The sequence below is a fragment of the Oncorhynchus nerka genome, linkage group LG14 (genome assembly GCF_034236695.1).
Source record: "Oncorhynchus nerka isolate Pitt River linkage group LG14, Oner_Uvic_2.0, whole genome shotgun sequence".
Lineage (NCBI taxonomy): Eukaryota > Metazoa > Chordata > Actinopteri > Salmoniformes > Salmonidae > Oncorhynchus > Oncorhynchus nerka.
The window spans coordinates 32794342-32813718 of record NC_088409.1 but is presented as its reverse complement, the minus strand read 5'-3'; the positions used below and the strand labels follow the sequence as shown (position 1 = coordinate 32813718).

Below are 19377 nucleotides of genomic sequence, written 5' to 3'. Positions count from 1 at the left end.
AATCTCAAATGGAAGGGAAACTGATTGTTTTTCATCTGTAGCCCCATGAAATCAGCCCAAACAAGCTCAATAACTCAATACAGGCACACAGTCTTTTGCTTCATCTTATTGCTTATCCAGTTCAGTTTTCTGTGACTGGCTAATACGCCTTCATTTTTTGCTGTCATATCATTTTGGTATTGACTATCTGATAAGGGAATTATATGCTTAAAGGTAATGATTAAATAATCCCACCCTGAAACGTAACTAATTAGTGATTATTAGTTTATGCAGCATGTATAATGAATGATTAAAGTACTAAACTTAATTCCAACAAGGTTTGGTAGAGGTGTGCGTGTGTGCATATGTGCGTGTGTGCGTGCGTGTGTGCGTGCGTGCGTGCGTGCGTGCGTGTGTGTGTGTGTGTGTGTGTCTAAGAAAATACAGAGAACAATTCAACTGTGTTTGGCTAGAACTCTGAGATACATATGATAGGACAGGGAGTCCTTTTCAAGGTTCCTCTAATCTCGGGGGAATGGAACTGTCGGCTTGGTAGTGATAAACAGTGGTAGGAACTCACCTACTGTTCGTGTGTATGTATGTGCGTAGGATATCTACTGTTTGTGTGGAAGTATGTGAGTAAGTAGGGAGCAAGTTTTAAATGGATGTCTTTGTATTATGGACTTCAGAACGTTCTCGTGAATAAAATGTACGAACCTTTAGCATAAGCTGAGTCTTTGCCTAATTAGTATTAAACCCAGGGTCTTACAAACCTCTGGGATTGGTCAAAGTTTATTGATTGTTAGTTATTATCATTGGGATTGATGGTGATGGTATCGAGTATTGTGATACTAAACCTTGTATCGTGACAACACGTGTGTGTGTGTTGTGGACACAGTATGTACTGTATATACAGTGTTTCTGGTTCCTCTAACAGTACCCCTGTTTCACAGGCATGTGATTTATCCTGATGAATCGTTTCCTGCTTTTATAACACCATTTTCTATTCATACAGTATTGAAACTGACCTACCCCTAAAATCAATATTCTATTTGTCCTGATCACATCATTTCCTGGTGTAAGTGTCCCTCCATGATTCTCTGGACTCTGTTGACCGTTGAGCTCCTGCCCCCTGGAGCGGACAGTGACACCAGGGAGGAACTAGGGAGCGGAGGAGTCCATAGACGGCACTAGCAGGTGAGACCAGACTGGACAGGCTGTCAGTCAGGTCCTACTGGATGTAGCTATCTAAACATGGTGAAAACAGAGATGACTTTGGACCATCTGTGTCAGTTTGGTGGTGGCGGATGATGGTGAACCTGGTGGTGTTCCTGTGTCGGCTGTGTAGCCCAGTCGTATGGCCAGAGTGGGGCCGGTGAGATGTGGCTTTCTGGAGGACTCAGACCATCATCACCACCCTTCATCACCAGTCAGGAGGGAGAGGAGGAGGAAGAGCAGTCCTGTTCCTGTTTCTCCCTCTGTACCTGAGCTCTCTCACAGAGTCAGGTTTGTCAGTCTCCACCACAGAGTCAGGTTGGTCAGTCTCCACCACAGAGTCAGGTTGGTCAGTCTCAAACACTGATATGTCTGTGGTGAACCTGTCAAGTAAATAGACTATGGTTTTCAATCAAAACTAACTGCAGATCCACACATGTCCATCCTTATTCTGACAAGATGGTACATTTGAAGTTGTACGATTGTGTTGAGGTGTTACAAATGGACTTGAATTTCTGATTGATTCATGACTGATTGATTGACTTCGATGTGTTTTCTCAGAGCTGCACACTGCAGAGGAGCTGATGCGTCCCATCCGACCAGACAGCATGGACAACACCAGAGGCTGCTAGGTGAGTCTACAGTTGTCTGCCACATGACTGTAGTGGGGAAGGATAACAGACAATGTCTGGAAGGTACAGAATAGAGTGGGACAACGTTAACATGAGCTGTATGTTCACAGTGGGAACCACTGGCCAGTCCTTAAGCCATAGATCTCGTGAGCCAAGCAGAGCCAGACACCCCTCTGGCCTCCCCAGGCCCCCGTCCCAGAAGCATCAGAGAGGAGGTACAGAAGCTAATGAAGCAGGATCAGGACAGCTCCTGACCTGACCTCCACTCAACTCAGCAACAAGAGAAGCCAGCAGGTAAGGGACAGGAACTGAGCCCTTGTTAATAAGCACTAAACCCTACCATACATAACCACACTGATTCAGGCGTTCACACCTACCTGAACTGTTTCCACATTACATAGCCATTACTCCGACATGCCTCATCCTAATATTCATATATTTCTTCATTCCATTATTTTACCTTTATATGTGTGTATTGTTGTGAATTGTTGGTTACTACTGCATTGTTGGGAACACAAGAATTTCACTAGACCCGCAATAACATCTGCTAAATGTGTGTATGTGACCAATAACATTTGATTTGAATTGCTTCAAAGGTGATCATCATTTATAATGTAGACGGTGACATGGCAATGATTACCAGAGCCTCAGCCCCCTCCTCTCAGAGAGAGATAAAGGTAGGAGAAAAATAACTCCTCACACATTGACAACCAAAGCTAGTAGGTGTAAGTGTCACGGGTAACTTGGTGCGTGAGGGAAGAATCAGGCGCAGAGAGCATAATACAGGAACTAATAATGCCCCACAAACCAGGGTGCGGAAAATGTGGACCAACCCAACACAACAGGGTACCAGGTCCAGAGCACGAACACCAAAAAAACATACACACGTAACATATGAGTAATCCCGCACGAAACAAGGGCGGGTAAACGTACTATAAAAAAGGAAGCCAATCAAGCACAAACATAGACAGGTGCAACTAATAAGACAAAACAAACAGACAACGAAAAAGGGATCGGTGGCAGCTAGTAGGCCGGTGACGACCGCCGAGCCCCGCCCGAACAGGCAGGGGAGCTAACTTCGGTGGAAGTCATGACAGTAAGTGTGCTTAAAAAAATATCTGTTGTATCTAGAGGTCGACCGATTATGACTTTTCAACGCCGGTACCGATTATTGGAGGACCAAAAAAAGCAGATAACAATTAATCGGTCAATTTTATTTTTTAAATATTTTTTATATATATTTTCTTTATTTTTTATTATTATTATTTTTATTTTTATTTAATTTTTTCGTAATAATGACAATTACAACAATACTGAATGAACACTTTTATTTGAACTTCATATAATACCTCAATAAAATCAATTTAGCCTTAAATAAATAATGAAACATGTTCAATTTGGTTTAAATAATGCAAAAACAAAGTGTTGGAGAAGAAAGTAAAAGTGCAATATATGCCATGTAAAAAAAGCTAACGTTAAAGGTCCTTGCTCAGAACATGAGAACATATGAAAGCTGGTGGTTCCTTTTAACATGAGTCTTCAATATTCCCAGGTACGAAGTTTTAGGTTGTAGTTATTATAGGACTATTTCTCTCTATACCATTTGTATTTCATTTACCTTTGACTATTGGATGTTCTTAGAGGCACTTTAGTATTGCAGTGTAACAGTATAGCTTCCGTCCCTCTCCTCGCCCCTACCTGGGCTCGAACCAGGAACAAATCGACAACAGCCACTCTCGAAGCATCGTTACCCATCGCTGCACAAAACCCGCTGCCCTTGCAGAACAAGGGGAACAACTACTTCAAGGTCTCAGAGCGAGTGACGTCTCCGATTGAAACGCTATTAGCGTGCACCCCGCTAACTAGCTAGCCATCTCACATCAGTTACACCAGCCTAATCTCTGGAGTTGATAGGCTTGAAGTCATAAACAACTCAATGCTTGAAGCACAAGAGCTGCTGGCAAACGCACGAAAGTGAATGAGTTGCGTAAATTCGAATCTGGTATCAGGATAAATATAACAATGAGTCACCGATTGTATACTATGTATTTTTTATTAGCTAAGCAATAAATGGCAAATGCAACTTTCGTATATACGGGCTCACTGTAATACCACGCAGGGCAGAACAGGGAACTGACAGGATGTACGTAAACAGTTGTTCTTATACTGTGATAGACATTGTTCCAACCCGTCTGTTGGCCTATCACAGTAGAGGCTGAGCGTGGTTCAGACTTGCTCAGCCTATCGCAGGCACTCAGGCGGGTCCCCGCCTCTTGGCGCTTCTTGGAGTCCTCCCTCCGTCGATGTATAGATTCTTACGGTTCTGATATCGCAGCCTAGTTATAACAGTTGCTCAGTTCCTGCTATTGTGTTGTTCAGTATTTTTCCATCTCAGTTAAACCTCATGATGACCACCCCTCCCTATACCTGATTAACCACAACTTTGTAAGATACAGCAAGTCACACCATGTGCTCAATATTGTTACATACAAATACAAGGACAAAGCATCTGCTGGGCTGTTATCTACAGTTTTGCAACATGCAGATCACACCATGTTACTCAGTTCTTGTCACACACACAAACAGGCAAGTAGATGTAGCAAGCAGTTGTTTAATATCATGATGATGCTCAAGTTCACAAATGCAGATACCTCACACAGCCAACATCAGATAATATTTAATCATATATATGGTAATCGCTATAATGTAAAACACAGAATCCCACAGAAGTGACACAATTTCTCTAGTTGAATATTGCCTGCTAACCTGGATTTCTTTGAACTAAATATGCACATTTAAAAATATATACTTCTGTGTATTGATATTAAGAAAGGCATTGATGTTTATGGTTATGTACATTTGTTCAACGATTGGGCTTTGTTAAATCATCCCCCGTTTGGCGAAGTTGGCTGTCTTTGGTAGGAAGAAATAGTCTTCACACAGTTCACAACGAGCCAGGTGGCCCAAACTGCTGCATATACCCTGACTCTGTTGCACAGAATGCAAGAAAAGTGACACAATTTCCCTAGTTAAAATAAATTGATGTTAGCAGGCAATATTAACAAAATATGCAGGTTTAAAAATATATACTTGTGTATTGATTTTAAGAAAGGTGTTGATGTTTATGGTTAGGTACATTGGTGCAACGACAGTGCTTTTTTTTCGCGAATTCACTTGTTAAATCACCCGTTTGGCGAAGTAGGCTTTGATTCAATGATAAATTAACAGGCAATGCAGGACAAGCTAGATAAACTAGTAATATCATCAACCATGTGTAGTTATAACTAGTGATTATGTTAAGATTTATTGTTTTTTTATAATATAAGTTTAATGCTAGCTAGCACCTTACCGTGGCTCCTTGATGCACTCGCATAACAGGTAGTCAGCCTGCCACGCAGTCTCCTTGTGGTGTGCAATGTAATCAGCCATGATCGGTGTCCAAAAATGCCGATTACTGATTACTTTGAAAACTTGAAATCGGCCCTAATTAATTGGCCATTCCGATTAATCGGTCGACCTCTAGTTGTATCAGAGTTAGAACTACATCTAAGTAGTATAGCACATAACAGTACTACAGTATAATTCATTACACTAACATTTACCACGTTGCTGTGTGGTTGTACTCCTGATATAGACTGATGTTGCTGTGTGGTTGTACACCTGATCCAGACTAATGTTGCTGTGTGGTTGTACTCCTGATACAGACTGATGTTGCTGTGTGGTTGTACTCCTGATACAGACTGATGTTGCTGTGTGGTTGTACTCCTGATACAGACTGATGTTGCTGTGTGGTTGTACTCCTGATACAGACTGATGTTGCTGTGTGGTTGTACTCCTGATACAGACTGATGTTGCTGTGTGGTTGTACTCCTGATACAGACTAATGTTGCTGTGTGGTTGTACTCCTGATCCAGACTAATGTTGCTGTGTGGTTGTACTCCTGATCCAGACTAATGTTGCTGTGTGGTTGTACTCCTGATACAGACTGATGTTACTGTGTGGTTGTACTCCTGATTCATACTAATGTTGCTATGTGGTTGTACATCTACCAGGTCCAGCCTGTGGTGGTCTGATGGTGAGTGTCAGTCCTTCGCCACCTTAATGTTGGTGAAATGTTGATGTGTGGTTGTTCTTTAAGTCCAAACTGTGGTGGTCTGAGGGTGAGCAGCGAGCTGGTGGCGGTGGTTCAGTCCTTCGCTGCCTTCCTCCAGCAGCAACATCAGATGAAGATGAGAGGTCACCAGGATACCAGTCACACTGTCTCTTTGGAAACCAAAGGTCAACAGGAAGCCAGCCAGACTCAGGAGACTGAGCATCCATCAGAGAGGAAATTAAGTCAACATACTGGAGTAGTTTTTCAGTCTGTGATGCATCAAGTTCGTTCATCAGTGTGCTGCAATTTCTTTTCAGATAAGTATGACGTTTTTCTCCATTCACCTGGTCATATGATAGGGGTGTGACTTTTACTTTGTTGAGTTGTCCAACCCAGCTGATTGCTCCTTGCTCATAAGTCTGATTGACTGATTTTAGTTTGGATCTTATGTCGTCTCAGGGATGCAAATTAGTCACCTTTCGGCGAAATTTGCCCTTTTGTCCAAAATAAGTGACCTACATGATTCGTGTAGATCCGATGAACGATAACGAAGAGGTAAACTTTAGGTGAGAAGCCTGACCACGGAGACGGGGGTGAGAAGGTGATGAAGCGTACTTCATGAGCTGTAACCGGAAAACGACTGATATTTTGAAAGTTTGAGGTGAGGGAGAAAGTGTGGTGGAACAAGTATTAGCATTGTTAAGTATCTTGTTAGCTGGATCGAATTCTCTGTTAGCTAGAGAGAGAAATGTTGAGCAACATTACCCAACTTATCTCATCAAATAATTGAGTTTATGGTGTTATAACGCTTTAGTTTTCTTACTGGGCCCTGGCAATCTGTGTGAAATGTTAACTAGCTAACGAACTAACTACTATCTGTTAACTAATGTTTTCCCTCTACAGTATGTGGTACATTTTTAGAATGAGAGAATTAGTTGAAAATGAGGCGTTGCTTGTTAAACAAGTGGATTCAGGGATCGAGTGTAGCTGGAGCTGGGCCTGGCTTAAACTGGATGCCACTATAGAGGTGAAAGAAACACAACACACTTTCCCTCTTTCTCACTTTTACTGGCACATTGTAGAACAGATGTCCACAGGCAGAACGTGTACAATGTAATAATGTGCAGTGTAGCCCAAAGATATTGTTTTTATTGTGTTTAACTTGACAGTAACGCGTGTGAGGGGGATTATATATTTTTTTACTCTGAACGTTATTTTTTGCACACATGTAGCCTTGTGTACTTGATCGATGTCTGTAGTGGCCACTATAATAGAGCAAAAATAGAATGTCTGTTTGTTTCATTCTATTTCTACTTTAAGATGTTTTTTTCCCAAGTGCAATATTTATGTGTGTGGTCACAAGCATTCTATTTTTTATAAAGGCTATCAGGGTTAACTGCAATATTAGTGTATTGTTTTTTTCTCAACTTGAGTGTCATTTGCAGTAAAGTCTAGGCAACAAATAACATTGGATCGCTTTCTTTAAATGTTTTAGCTGTGAGTTAGGTTCACATTAACCACTTCTTTTTAAATTTTACACACAGACTTATCATGTAGATCATATTCTTTGTTGTTTAATTAGTTAAAACCTGCATTTCCCCCTAGCAGGGATGTTTTGCATGTTTCAGTGCAAAAATAAAAGTGTCACCTTTTTGGGCCCTCAACAGTTTGCATCCCTGGTATTGTGTGTGTCCATACCTCGATGACGATAGCAGTCAAAAATTTGTGCATTCTTGGTGCCTATTTTGTTTGTGCTATTAACAATTAGGCCAATATTATGGCCTTCAATACACGTTGAAGTGCTAGCAACTATCCATTATAAAGACTCCATGTGTTACCCCTCTGTCTGTCAGAGTGAGCCCAGGGAGGAGGGCAGGTCTGGGGAGGTGGAGGAGAGCCCCCTAGTGTCCAGGCTGAGACTGCAGCTAGCCCAGAGGGGGAGAGCTACTGCTGCAGCACGACACAGAGGTCAGCTCACTGAGACAGGAGAACTACCTCCTGCAGAGCAAGGTAGAGGGACACACACACACACACTATTACATTCACATGGACAGTCATGTCTAGAAAAAGTATAGATCCATATGTTTGACCACCTGTGACTTCCTACATCCTTCTATTGTAACAGAAAATGTTCTCCATGACTGTCGGAACAGTTTAAAACCCCTACGTCAGCACTCCTGTTGCTATGGCACTGCTCATTTTATTTAGCTGCTTTGTGTGTCTGGCTTTTGTAATACTGTTATTCAAGCTATTGAAAAAAGCAGTTGTGAAGGACCCAGCTGACACAGGAGCAAAATAAAACATTCAATTAAACAATAGCATGTTATCTAAGATATCTCTGCCATCCACTGAAGGCCAGTTAAATTAGCTCAAACTGTATTTTGTGAACTCAAAACTGTAGTAGATGCATACATCAGTCGTGTCAATGACAGTTATGAAATGAATACAAATAGTAGAATTATGCCATAATTGAATAGATCATGCTAAACAAGGTTGGAATGTTGTTATATAAAAGCCGTACCTATGGATTGTGGATCAATGACCTGGGGTATCAGTCTACTCAGTGACACCCAGAGAACATTAGTGTCGTAGCTCTTATTGCGGGACTCTGAAACAACTGTGAAATGAGCCACATTAACTGTCAACCTATGTGTATTGAACACTATTCCCGAGGAAAAACAATACTGTGTGGATGTTTTGTAGTCTGATAACTCTGAGGAGGATGTTGGGAAAAAACATATTGGGTATTGAGTAGACTGATACCCCATTTAATTGATTTCCAATCCTTAGGTAAAGCTGTACAGTGGAATATGAATGTCAATACACACAATAGGCTGACTGGGGAGGTTATTTCACACAGTCACAGTCCCGTAATAAGAGCTACAACGCTAATATTTGTGTAAACTCTTCACAGTTGTGTTCTGTGGGTGTCACCAAGTAGACTGATACCCAATTTCATTGCTTCAAATTCCAACCTTGTTTCACATTATCTAGTCTAAATGTGGCATGATTACACCAATTGTAACTTTCTGCATCACTTTCAAATACCTACATGTACATACTACCTCAAATAACCGGTGCCCCCCGCACATTGACTCTGTATCGGTACCCCCCTGTATATAGTCTCGCTATTGTTATTTCACTGCTGCTTGTTACTTTTATCTCTTATTCTTATCTGTAATTTTTTAAACTGCATTGTTGGTTAGGGACTAGTAAGTAAGCATTTCACTGTTGTATTCGGCGCATGTGACTAATACATTTTCATTTGAAATAGGTACTTTTATTTTGAAGGCAAACCGCAAATTCCACTATTGTGCCTACTCCTTATTCAGTGTTGCCAACTTGGGGACACATTTTCAAAAAAGCGACTAGCGACAAATCTAGCGACTTTTTCTGGTGTTATTGGAGACTTTTGGAGTCTCTGAAGTGAAAGCACGTTTCCTTCTTCCTCTTCCCACCCCCATCCCAAAGCACTCACAGGCGGCCCAGTCCTCGCGCTGCAGTCAGAGGAGGATATGTTCACCCCTCCGTGTCCAGACTGCAAATGAATCGCGCATGCGGGAAGCCGCCGCTGGCTGATCCCGCCCTGGTTTACATAAAGAAAATTGTATTTTATTTATTTATTTCACCTTTATTTAACCAGGTAGGCAAGTTGAGAACAAGTTCTCATTTACAATTGCGACCTGGCCAAGATAAAGCAAAGCAGTTCGACACATACAACGACGCAGAGTTACACATGGAGTAAAACAAACATACAGTCAATAATACAGTATAAACAAGTCTATATACGATGTGAGAAAATGAGGTGAGATAAGGGAGGTAAAAGGCAGAAAAAGGCCATGGTGGCAAAGTAAATACAATATAGCAAGTAAAACACTGGAATGGTAGATTTGCAATGGAAGAATGTGCAAAGTAGAAATAAAAAATAATGGGGTGCAAAGGAGCAAAATAAATTAATTAAATACAGTAGGGAAAGAGGTAGTTGTTTGGGCTAAATTATAGGTGGGCTATGTACAGGTGCAGTAATCTGTGAGCTGATCTGACCGTTGGTGCTTAAAGCTAGTGAGGGAGATAAGTGTTTCCAGTTTCAGAGATTTTTGTAGTTCGTTCCAGTCATTGGCAGCAGAGAACTGGAAGGAGAGGCGGCCAAAGAAAGAATTGGTTTTGGGGGTGACTAGAGAGATATACCTGCTGGAGCGTGTGCTACTGGTGGGAGATGCTATGGTGACCAGCGAGCTGAGATAAGGGGGATTAGGGCCAGACTAGTTACCATAAGGTTAAAAACCAAACCAAATTAAGAAAACTAGAATAAAAAACAAAACAATAAAAAACGAAGTATTTTATATACCCCCCCCCCACCCCCCCTTAAAAGATTTAGATGCACTATTGTAAAGTGGCTGTTCCACTGGATGTCTTAAGGTGAACGCACCAATTTGTAAGTCGCTCTGGATAAGAGCGTCTGCTAAATGACTTAAATGTAAATGTAATGTAAATGTGTATTATTTGTGATGTGTACTTGTGAGTCTTGTCCCTTGTGTTTCAGCAGCACAGTACAGAGGAGGCCAACAGCAGGAAGAAGGGCCGGTTGGGTCGCGGTCTGGACGGGCCCTTGGACCCCCTCACTGAGGGCAAACTCAGACTGATAGAGAAAGAGGTGAAGGAACAGGAGACCATCGTCCAGGGATACCAGCAGGTGCGTACACATGTCTGTTTGTCTCTGTCTACCTGTGATTGTTTGGCCATCTCTCTTGGTCTTTTCTCTTCCAGTCTGTGTTTTAACGAACTTAACATTGTACTGCATTTGTTCAGCACCAGGCTGGCGGTGACTCATTGGCTTTGAATCCATCCCAATTACCCAGAGTCTCTGCGACTTCGGAGGTTATATATACAGGCCACTTTTCAGGGTAATGGAATTCCTCTGTTCACTGACTTAATTCCAGGAGGGGGTGTGGGTTTGTAGCAGGCAGCACAGTTAGCCTTTTTTCCTCCAGATTGTGAGCAGCTTAGCAACACTATCAGAACCTTTCATAATCACAGAGCCTACAGCAGAGCTCCTAGAATCAGTGGCTACAGTACACACACCACCAAGGTGGAACTGTAGCAGTTCTTAATTAGGCATGCTGAATGCATTCCCTCATCTCACAGCTTCTAGTCATATTAAATGCGTAGAACAGGTATTTCTGATCAAACTAATTTACCCAGATGGGCCTATAGTTGAGACATTTAATGTGATTCTCTCTCTCTCCTTGCGGTGTGTGTGTGGGTAACAGGAGAATGAGAAGTTGTACCTGCAGATGAAGGCTCTTCATGCTTAGAGTAAACTCAATGAAGAGGCCATGTTCACAGAGAACCAAAGGCTGCTAAACGAACTGGCCCTTACCAAGTGAGTTGACACATACATATGCACAGACACGTACCTATCCACGTCATTGAATGTTAACACTGACGCTTATTTATGCCCACGGAGCAGATGAGCAACTCGCCGAGGACTGTGGGTAATGTACTGTGGGACTGTGGGAGCTGCTGGACAGAGACTCTGCCAGACTGAGGGCTGCCACCGCAGACACACACAAACTCACAGAGCAGGTAGGACCCAAACGCACAGAGCAGGTAGGACCCAAACGCACAGAGCAGGTAGGACCCAAACGCACAGAGCAGGTAGGACCCAAACGCACAGAGCAGGTAGGACCAAAAAACGCACAGAGCAGGTAGGACCCAAACGCACAGAGCAGGTAGGACCCAAACGCACAGAGCAGGTAGGACCCAAACGCACAGAGCAGGTAGGACCCCAAAGCACAGAGCAGGTAGGACCCAAACGCACAGAGCAGGTAGGACCCAAACGCACAGAGCAGGTAGGACCCAAACGCACAGAGCAGGTAGGACCCCAAACGCACAGAGCAGGTAGGACCCCAAACGCACAGAGCAGGTAGGACCCAAACGCACAGAGCAGGTAGGACCCAAACGCACAGAGCAGGTAGGACCCAAACGCACAGAGCAGGTAGGACCCAAACGCACAGAGCAGGTAGGACCCAAACGCACAGAGCAGGTAGGACCCAAACGCACAGAGCAGGTAGGACCCCAAAGCACAGAGCAGGTAGGACCCAAACGCACAGAGCAGGTAGGACCCCAAAGCACAGAGCAGGTAGGACCCCAAAGCACAGATCAGGTAGGACCCAAACGCACAGAACAGGTAGGACCCCAAAGCACAGAGCAGGTAGGACCCCAAAGCACAGAGCAGGTAGGACCCCAAAGCACAGAGCAGGTAGGACCCAAATGCACAGAGCAGGTAGGACCCCAAAGCACAGAGCAGGTAGGACCCCAAAGCACAGAGCAGGTAGGACCCAAACGCACAGAGCAGGTAGGACCCAAACGCACAGAGCAGGTAGGACCCAAACGCACAGAGCAGGTAGGACCCAAACGCACAGAGCAGGTAGGACCCCAAAGCACAATGCAGGTAGGACGCCAAAGCACAGCCTTGTACAGCACTTGAATTGACAGTTCTGTCCGACGCTCACGGTGGAGACCTTGGGGATATCAGTGATTCATCCTAAAATATTTGTCCTTTCCAAATGTGTGATGTCATTAGTCTTAATGTTTCATTACACCAACACTGCACATGGGAGAATAAAATCAAGAGATGTGTTGAGATCAATAAATTCAATGGATTCAATGGAAATGGAAATACATCCCCTAAATATAAAAGTAGACTAATTTACAGTGTGGGTTGGTTGTAGCTCCAGGATGAGCAGCAGATCAGTGATCTGGAGCAGCAGTTCACCCAGAAACACCCGGTCCAGACCGGGTCACCTGGGGTCTGGCAGGCCCAGGTCTGCTCCCTGCAGCAGGAACTGGATCTCCTGAAGGAGAACCATCAGAGTAGAGGTAGAACCCTACAGGCTGAGGTCCACTCCCTACAGGAGCAGCTCACACAACAGGCACAGGTAGGCCTACCTCTCTCTTGTCTACCTGCCTTCTTGTCTACTTAGCCCACCTAAGAAGAAATAAGTCTTAATAATTAATCCTGGATAATTTTAAATGTATGTAATGTTACCTGGAGCATATGTATTTTATTTGAATAAATTAAATCAGTCTACCACCGAGCCAGAGAGAGCCCCCCAACGCAGCTCGTCCCAGCACCAAGCAGAGACGGCCCTGGGGGTCCGGATAGAGAGACTCAACCAGGGGCTGTCAGCCAAGACCCACAGCTTCCAGGAGCTGTCAGCCAAGACCCACAGCGTCCAGGAGCTGTCAGCCAAGACCCACAGCGTCCAGGAGCTGTCAGCCAAGACCCACAGCGTCCAGGAGCTGTCAGCCAAGACCCACAGCATCCAGGAGCTGTCAGCCAAGACCCGCAGCATCCAGGAGCTGTCAGCCAAGACCCGCAGCGTCCAGGAGCTGAGCCGCACCATGGAGAGACTCCAGAGGGAGAGGAAGACCATGCTGTGTGGCCCTGGCCCCAGATCAGAGGGCCGTGTTGGGCCTGGGGAGGGCAGGCGGCAGGCGGCCGGATCTAAAGGACCCATGGTGGTGGTGGTGGCTACCCCAGGGGAGAGGGGAGGCACGGTGGGAGAGACCGCAACCTTCCCTCCCACTCAGGATGAGAAGGACTGCCAGCCCACAGCGTTCTCTGGGAGCCACATCTCAAGGGTGCTGCAGGAGAGCGAGGGGTTAAGGCTGCGTCTGGAGCTGCAGAGGACAAGGAGAGGGTGGTACTGAAGGCTGTAGGAGAGGGTGGTACTACAGGCTGTAGGAGAGGGTGGTACTGCAGGCTGTAGGAGAGGGGGTGGTACTGCAGGCTGTAGGAGAGGGTGGTACTGCAGGCTGTAGGAGAGGGTGGTACTGCAGGCTGTAGGAGAGGGTGGTACTGAAGGCTGTAGGAGAGGGTGGTACTGCAGGCTGTAGGAGAGGGTGGTACTGCAGGCTGTAGGAGAGGGGGGTACTGCAGGCTGTAGGAGAGGGTGGTACTGCAGGCTGTAGGAGAGGGTGGTACTGCAGGCTGTAGGAGAGGGTGGTACTGCAGGCTGTAGGAGAGGGTGGTACTGCAGGCTGTAGGAGAGGGTGGTACTGCAGGCTGTAGGAGAGGGTGGTACTGCAGGCTGTAGGAGAGGGTGGTACTGCAGGCTGTAGGAGAGGGTGGTACTGCAGGCTGTAGGAGAGGGGGTACTGCAGGCTGTAGGATAGGGTGGTACTGCAGGCTGTAGGAGAGGGGGGTACTGCAGGCTGTAGGAGAGGGTGGTACTGCAGGCTGTAGGAGAGGGTGGTACTGCAGGCTGTAGGAGAGGGTGGTACTGCAGGCTGTAGGAGAGGGGGTACTGCAGGCTGTAGGAGAGGGGGTACTGCAGGCTGTAGGAGAGGGGGTACTGCAGGCTGTAGGAGACGGTGGTACTGCAGGCTGTAGGAGAGGGTGGTACTGCAGGCTGTAGGAGAGGGTGGTACTGAAGGCTGTAGGAGAGGGTGGTACTGCAGGCTGTAGGAGAGGGTGGTACTGCAGGCTGTAGGAGAGGGTGGTACTGCAGGCTGTAGGAGAGGGTGGTGCTGCAGGCTGTAGGAGAGGGTGGTACTGCAGGCTGTAGGAGAGGGGGTACTGCAGGCTGTAGGAGAGGGTGGTACTGCAGGCTGTAGGAGAGGGGGGTACTGCAGGCTGTAGGAGAGGGTGGTACTGCAGGCTGTAGGAGAGGGTGGTACTGCAGGCTGTAGGAGAGGGTGGTACTGCAGGCTGTAGGAGAGGGGGTACTGCAGGCTGTAGGAGAGGGGGTACTGCAGGCTGTAGGAGAGGGTGGTACTGCAGGCTGTAGGAGACGGTGGTACTGCAGGCTGTAGGAGACGGTGGTACTGCAGGCTGTAGGAGACGGTGGTACTGCAGGCTGTAGGAGAGGGTGGTACTGCAGGCTGTAGGAGAGGGTGGTACTGCAGGCTGTAGGAGAGGGGGGTACTGCAGGCTGTAGGAGAGGGGGGTACTGCAGGCTGTAGGAGAGGGGGGTACTGCAGGCTGTAGGAGAGGGTGGTACTGCAGGCTGTAGGAGAGGGTGGTACTGCAGGCTGTAGTAGAGGGGGTACTGCAGGCTGTAGGAGAGGGGGGTACTGCAGGCTGTAGGAGAGGGGGGTACTGCAGGCTGTAGGAGAGGGGGGTACTGCAGGTTGTAGGAGAGGGGGGTACTGCAGGCTGTAGGAGAGGGGGGTACTGCAGGCTGTAGGAGAGGGTGGTACTGCAGGCTGTAGGAGAGGGTGGTACTGCAGGCTGTAGCCGCACAGGCTGAATGCTTTATTTAGTGCCACAATAACACCTTCCAGTACAAATGACTCCAGTAGTTCAGTGGTTATAGAGGTGCCTGACTCATTGGTAGAACATTGTTCAGTTTCCTCCATACAGACATACTGGAATAGTCCTACCTAGTGAAGAAATAAAACGTTATCAACATTTCAAGCTAAATGGTCTGATCTGTTTCATCAGCCTCATTGCTTTTTAAATTGTATGTGCAGCTGTTGTATTTATTTTGGATCTATTGTCCCAGAGTCTGTTTTGAGGACATTTTTTTTCGTCCCAGGAACGATGAGACGCCCTTATTTTCGAGACCTGAAGGGAATTATTTTATAAATACATAAAAATAATTTGGTTGTAATTGTAATGTTGCAATATTTTATAGACTACCAAGAGTGGCCAACTGTCCTCCAAATCACATACACATGGTTAGCAGATGCCATTGGTCACATACACATGGTTAGCAGATGCCATTGGTCACATACACATGGTTAGCAGATGCCATTGGTCACATACACATGGTTAGCAGATGCCATTGGTCACATACACATGGTTAGCAGATGCCATTGGTCACATACACATGGTTAGCAGATGCCATTGGTCACATACACATGGTTAGCAGATGCCATTGGTCACATACACATGGTTAGCAGATGCCATTGGTCACATACACATGGTTAGCAGATGCCATTGGTCACATACACATGGTTAGCAGATGCCATTGCCAGTATAGTAACAAAAATAAAAAATAAACTTTAACTAGGCAAGTCAGAACAAATTCCTATTTTCAATGGCGGCCTAGGAACAACCCAAACGTGCCTAAAACATCTCTGGTCAAAAGCAGTGCACATTAAAGGGAATAGGTTGCCATTCAGAACACAGACAGCGTCCCTGGTCATTCAGAACACAGACAGCGTCCCTGGTCATTCAAAACACAGACAGCGTCCCTGGTCATTCAAAACACAGACAGCGTCCCTGGTCATTCAGAACACAGACAGCGTCCCTGGTCATTCAGAACACAGACAGCGTCCCTGGTCATTCAGAACACAGACAGCGTCCCTGGTCATCTGGTGTTGGCAGCACCTTGTACCAACATCTGTACGCATCAACAGACAGGACACACTGATCTACATACTAATCAAAGGTAATCTCATTGAAGGAGGATAATTGTTTCCGTGGGTCGCAAAATTAGCATTACACAAGCTGAATTAAAAGGCTTTGAAAATAAAAAGCTTGGTATCTGCTCAGTGCTCTGTTGACATTTTAGAGATGCTTGTTTTCGTGAGAAATCTTCTGAGAAGAACAGGATTTTCAAATGAATATGAAAAGCCTATACTAAAATATGAAAATACTACATGTCATGTCTCAATCTATATACATCTTACCTCCTATGTTCTTTTGATGTCCTGTGGATTTGAGAAAAAGATGACGAGTTCAACGGGAAAGTGAGTGTGTTACTGTTTGTAGTGAATCCAGTTGTATCAGGCTGTATTGTGTTAAATGAGGAAGGGCAGCAGAGGTTTAGTAGCAGCTTGGCCTGGCTGTTTCATGACATCACCATATGAAATCTAATCAGCTTCACTAAAATACACAGTCGACCAAGCCATTATCGACACCGAAACGTGAACCTGAGCTGATCATTTGGGTGGTTTTGTGTAGTTTTGGCTGCCAGTTTGTGGTGGTTTTGTGCTCTTTTGGCTGCCAGTGTGTGGTGTTTTTTTGTACTTTTGTGTTGTTTTGGGTACCTGTTTGGGGTAATTAGTAGCACCCTTCTGAAACCCTGTTTTACACCATATCCTGATTCATTTGTAAGAACTTTTCTTTCATTTTGATCTCTGCGTAAATGAAAAATGTGGCACTGACTCGCACATGGATTGATGTTTCAGCATTGTCTCAATGAAGAGTTCAGCGTTTGGCTAGCCACGTGTGACATGCACACACACTTACAAGCCTGCTAGAGTTGGTGGCAGGCGGACGAGCAATATCCACCGTCACGGATGAAGCCTGAACTGGAATGTGAAGCTAGCTGAAGCTGGCTAGCTTTAGAAAATCCTGAGTAAATCTAGCTAACATAGTAGTTACCCCTCTGGAGCGCTGGGTTAGAGGATGCTAGATGATTCATGGTGGTGTATCTACCTGTCCTGCAGGGTACAGCAGCATTCAGCAGAGCAGGTGTCCTCTCTCAGGGCTGACCATCAGAGGGAGCTGGAGCGCCTGCTTACCGGCCACGCCCTCACCCACTCCTCCTCTAACGTGTCCGAACTGACCAATCAGGTGACCATGCAGGAGGTAAAGGCTCACAATGGACAAATCACATGTGAACTGAAAGTTATTGGTGGTGGTGTTCCAGGTATAACGTATTAACAGGATAAACAGGTTTGTGTGTTTTTATGAACCTTCAGATCATGGTGCAGCATTTGCGTGACCAGGTGAAGGAACTGCAGGGGACCGAGGATGCTCTGGCTGTGTCCAAGCTGAGGGAGGACACCCTACAGAACCAGGTACTTGTGATTCCGATAACATTTATTGTCCTGTCACACATTCACAACTTCATCAACACACTAGTACTTGAAGTGTCATTGCAAGGAAACAACACAAGGTATTTGGGGTGGCAGGGTAGCCTAGTGATTAGAGTGTTGGACTAGTAACCGGAAGGTTTCAAGCTGACATGGTACAAATCTGTGGTTCTGCCCCTGAACAAGCAGTTATCCCACTGTTCCTATGCCCTCATTGAAAATAAGAATTTGTTCTTAACTGACTTGCCTGGTAAAATAAAACATGTATTTATTATGGATCCCCATTCGATTCTGCCAAAGCAGCAGCTACTCTTCCTGGTGTTTATCAAAATTAAGGCATTTAATACAATTTTCAAACATTACAATATATTCACAGATTTCACAACACACTGTGTGCCCTCAGGCCCCTACTCCACCACTACCACATATCTACAGTACTAAATGAATGTGTATGTTATCGTGTGTGTATGCATGTCTGCCAATGTTTGTGTTGCTTTACAGTCCCCGCTGTTCTGGACTTGGACTGTGAAGAGACCTCTTGTGGCATGTCTTGTGGGGTATGCATGGATGTCTGAACTGTGTGCCAGTAGTTTAGACAGACAGCTCGGTGCATTCAACATGTCAATACCTCTCATAAATACAAGTAGTGATGAAGTCAATCTCTCCTCCACTTTGAGTCAGGAGAGATTGACATGCATATTATTAATACCAGCTCTCTGTGTACATCCAAGGTCCAGCCATGCTGCCCTGTTCTGAGCCAATTGCAAAGTCCTTTTTGGTGGCACCTGACCACACGACTGTACAGTAGTCAAGGTGCGGCAAAACTAGGGCCTGTAGGACCTGCCTTGTTGATAGTGTTGTTAAGAAGGCAAAGCATCGCTTTATTATCCAGACCGGATTGTATTTCCTGGGGAAAGCTCAACATTAATGCTTGCTTCATCTCTTTAACGCTCTGTTTAGCTGACAAGGCTGTTGGAGGAGCTGAAGCAGGCCAAGGAGTGCCAGAGCTCAGACACTTCACTAGCCTGGAGAGAAAGATCCACAGCATGGAGCTACGACACACTCAGAGGGAGAAAGAGCTCCAGCAGGTGAACACACACACACAGAGAGAGGAAGAAAGAGCTGCTGCAGGTAAATACACACACACACACTGAATAACACATATGCCCACGGTGCCATCCTGCAGGTGATAGGTCAGACTCGGCTGGTGGTGGAGGCTGAGCAGCAGTCTGAGGTGGAGCGTTGGTGGAGGCTGGCTCAGAGGAAGACCCGGGAGCTGGAGGTCTTCCGTCTGGAACTGGACTCTATCCTGGACGTCTTAAGAGAACTTCAGAGACAGGGAGGGGTCATCCCTGCTCCGGACCGGGCTTCTGCTGTACCATTCAGCTGGAGGACCTGAAACATGGGACATAGGCTCTTTCTAATTACTTACAAATCTGTCCTCACCTTGACCAGGCAAAAGCCAGTCTAATGATGAGCTTCCACTATTTCAGTTGAAGTATTTTTCATTCAATGCAGGGGAGAAGACGAGGAGAGGGCAAATTTGAAAGCAATTCACACAACCTTTAGGAGAACCAATCATTGTGCTGAACAATCAGGTCATTTATTATTGTAGATTTGTATTTTTATACTTGATCATTGGAATTTATTTTAAGTTATTTAGTGCTTGTTAGAAAAATAAAG

At 45.4% G+C, this 19377-nt stretch overlaps 1 pseudogene; it reads left to right on the top strand.

Moving 5' to 3' along the window:
• Nucleotides 1-19377, top strand: part of LOC135575044 (centrosomal protein of 162 kDa-like) — a 40172-nt pseudogene extending 20795 nt beyond the window's left edge.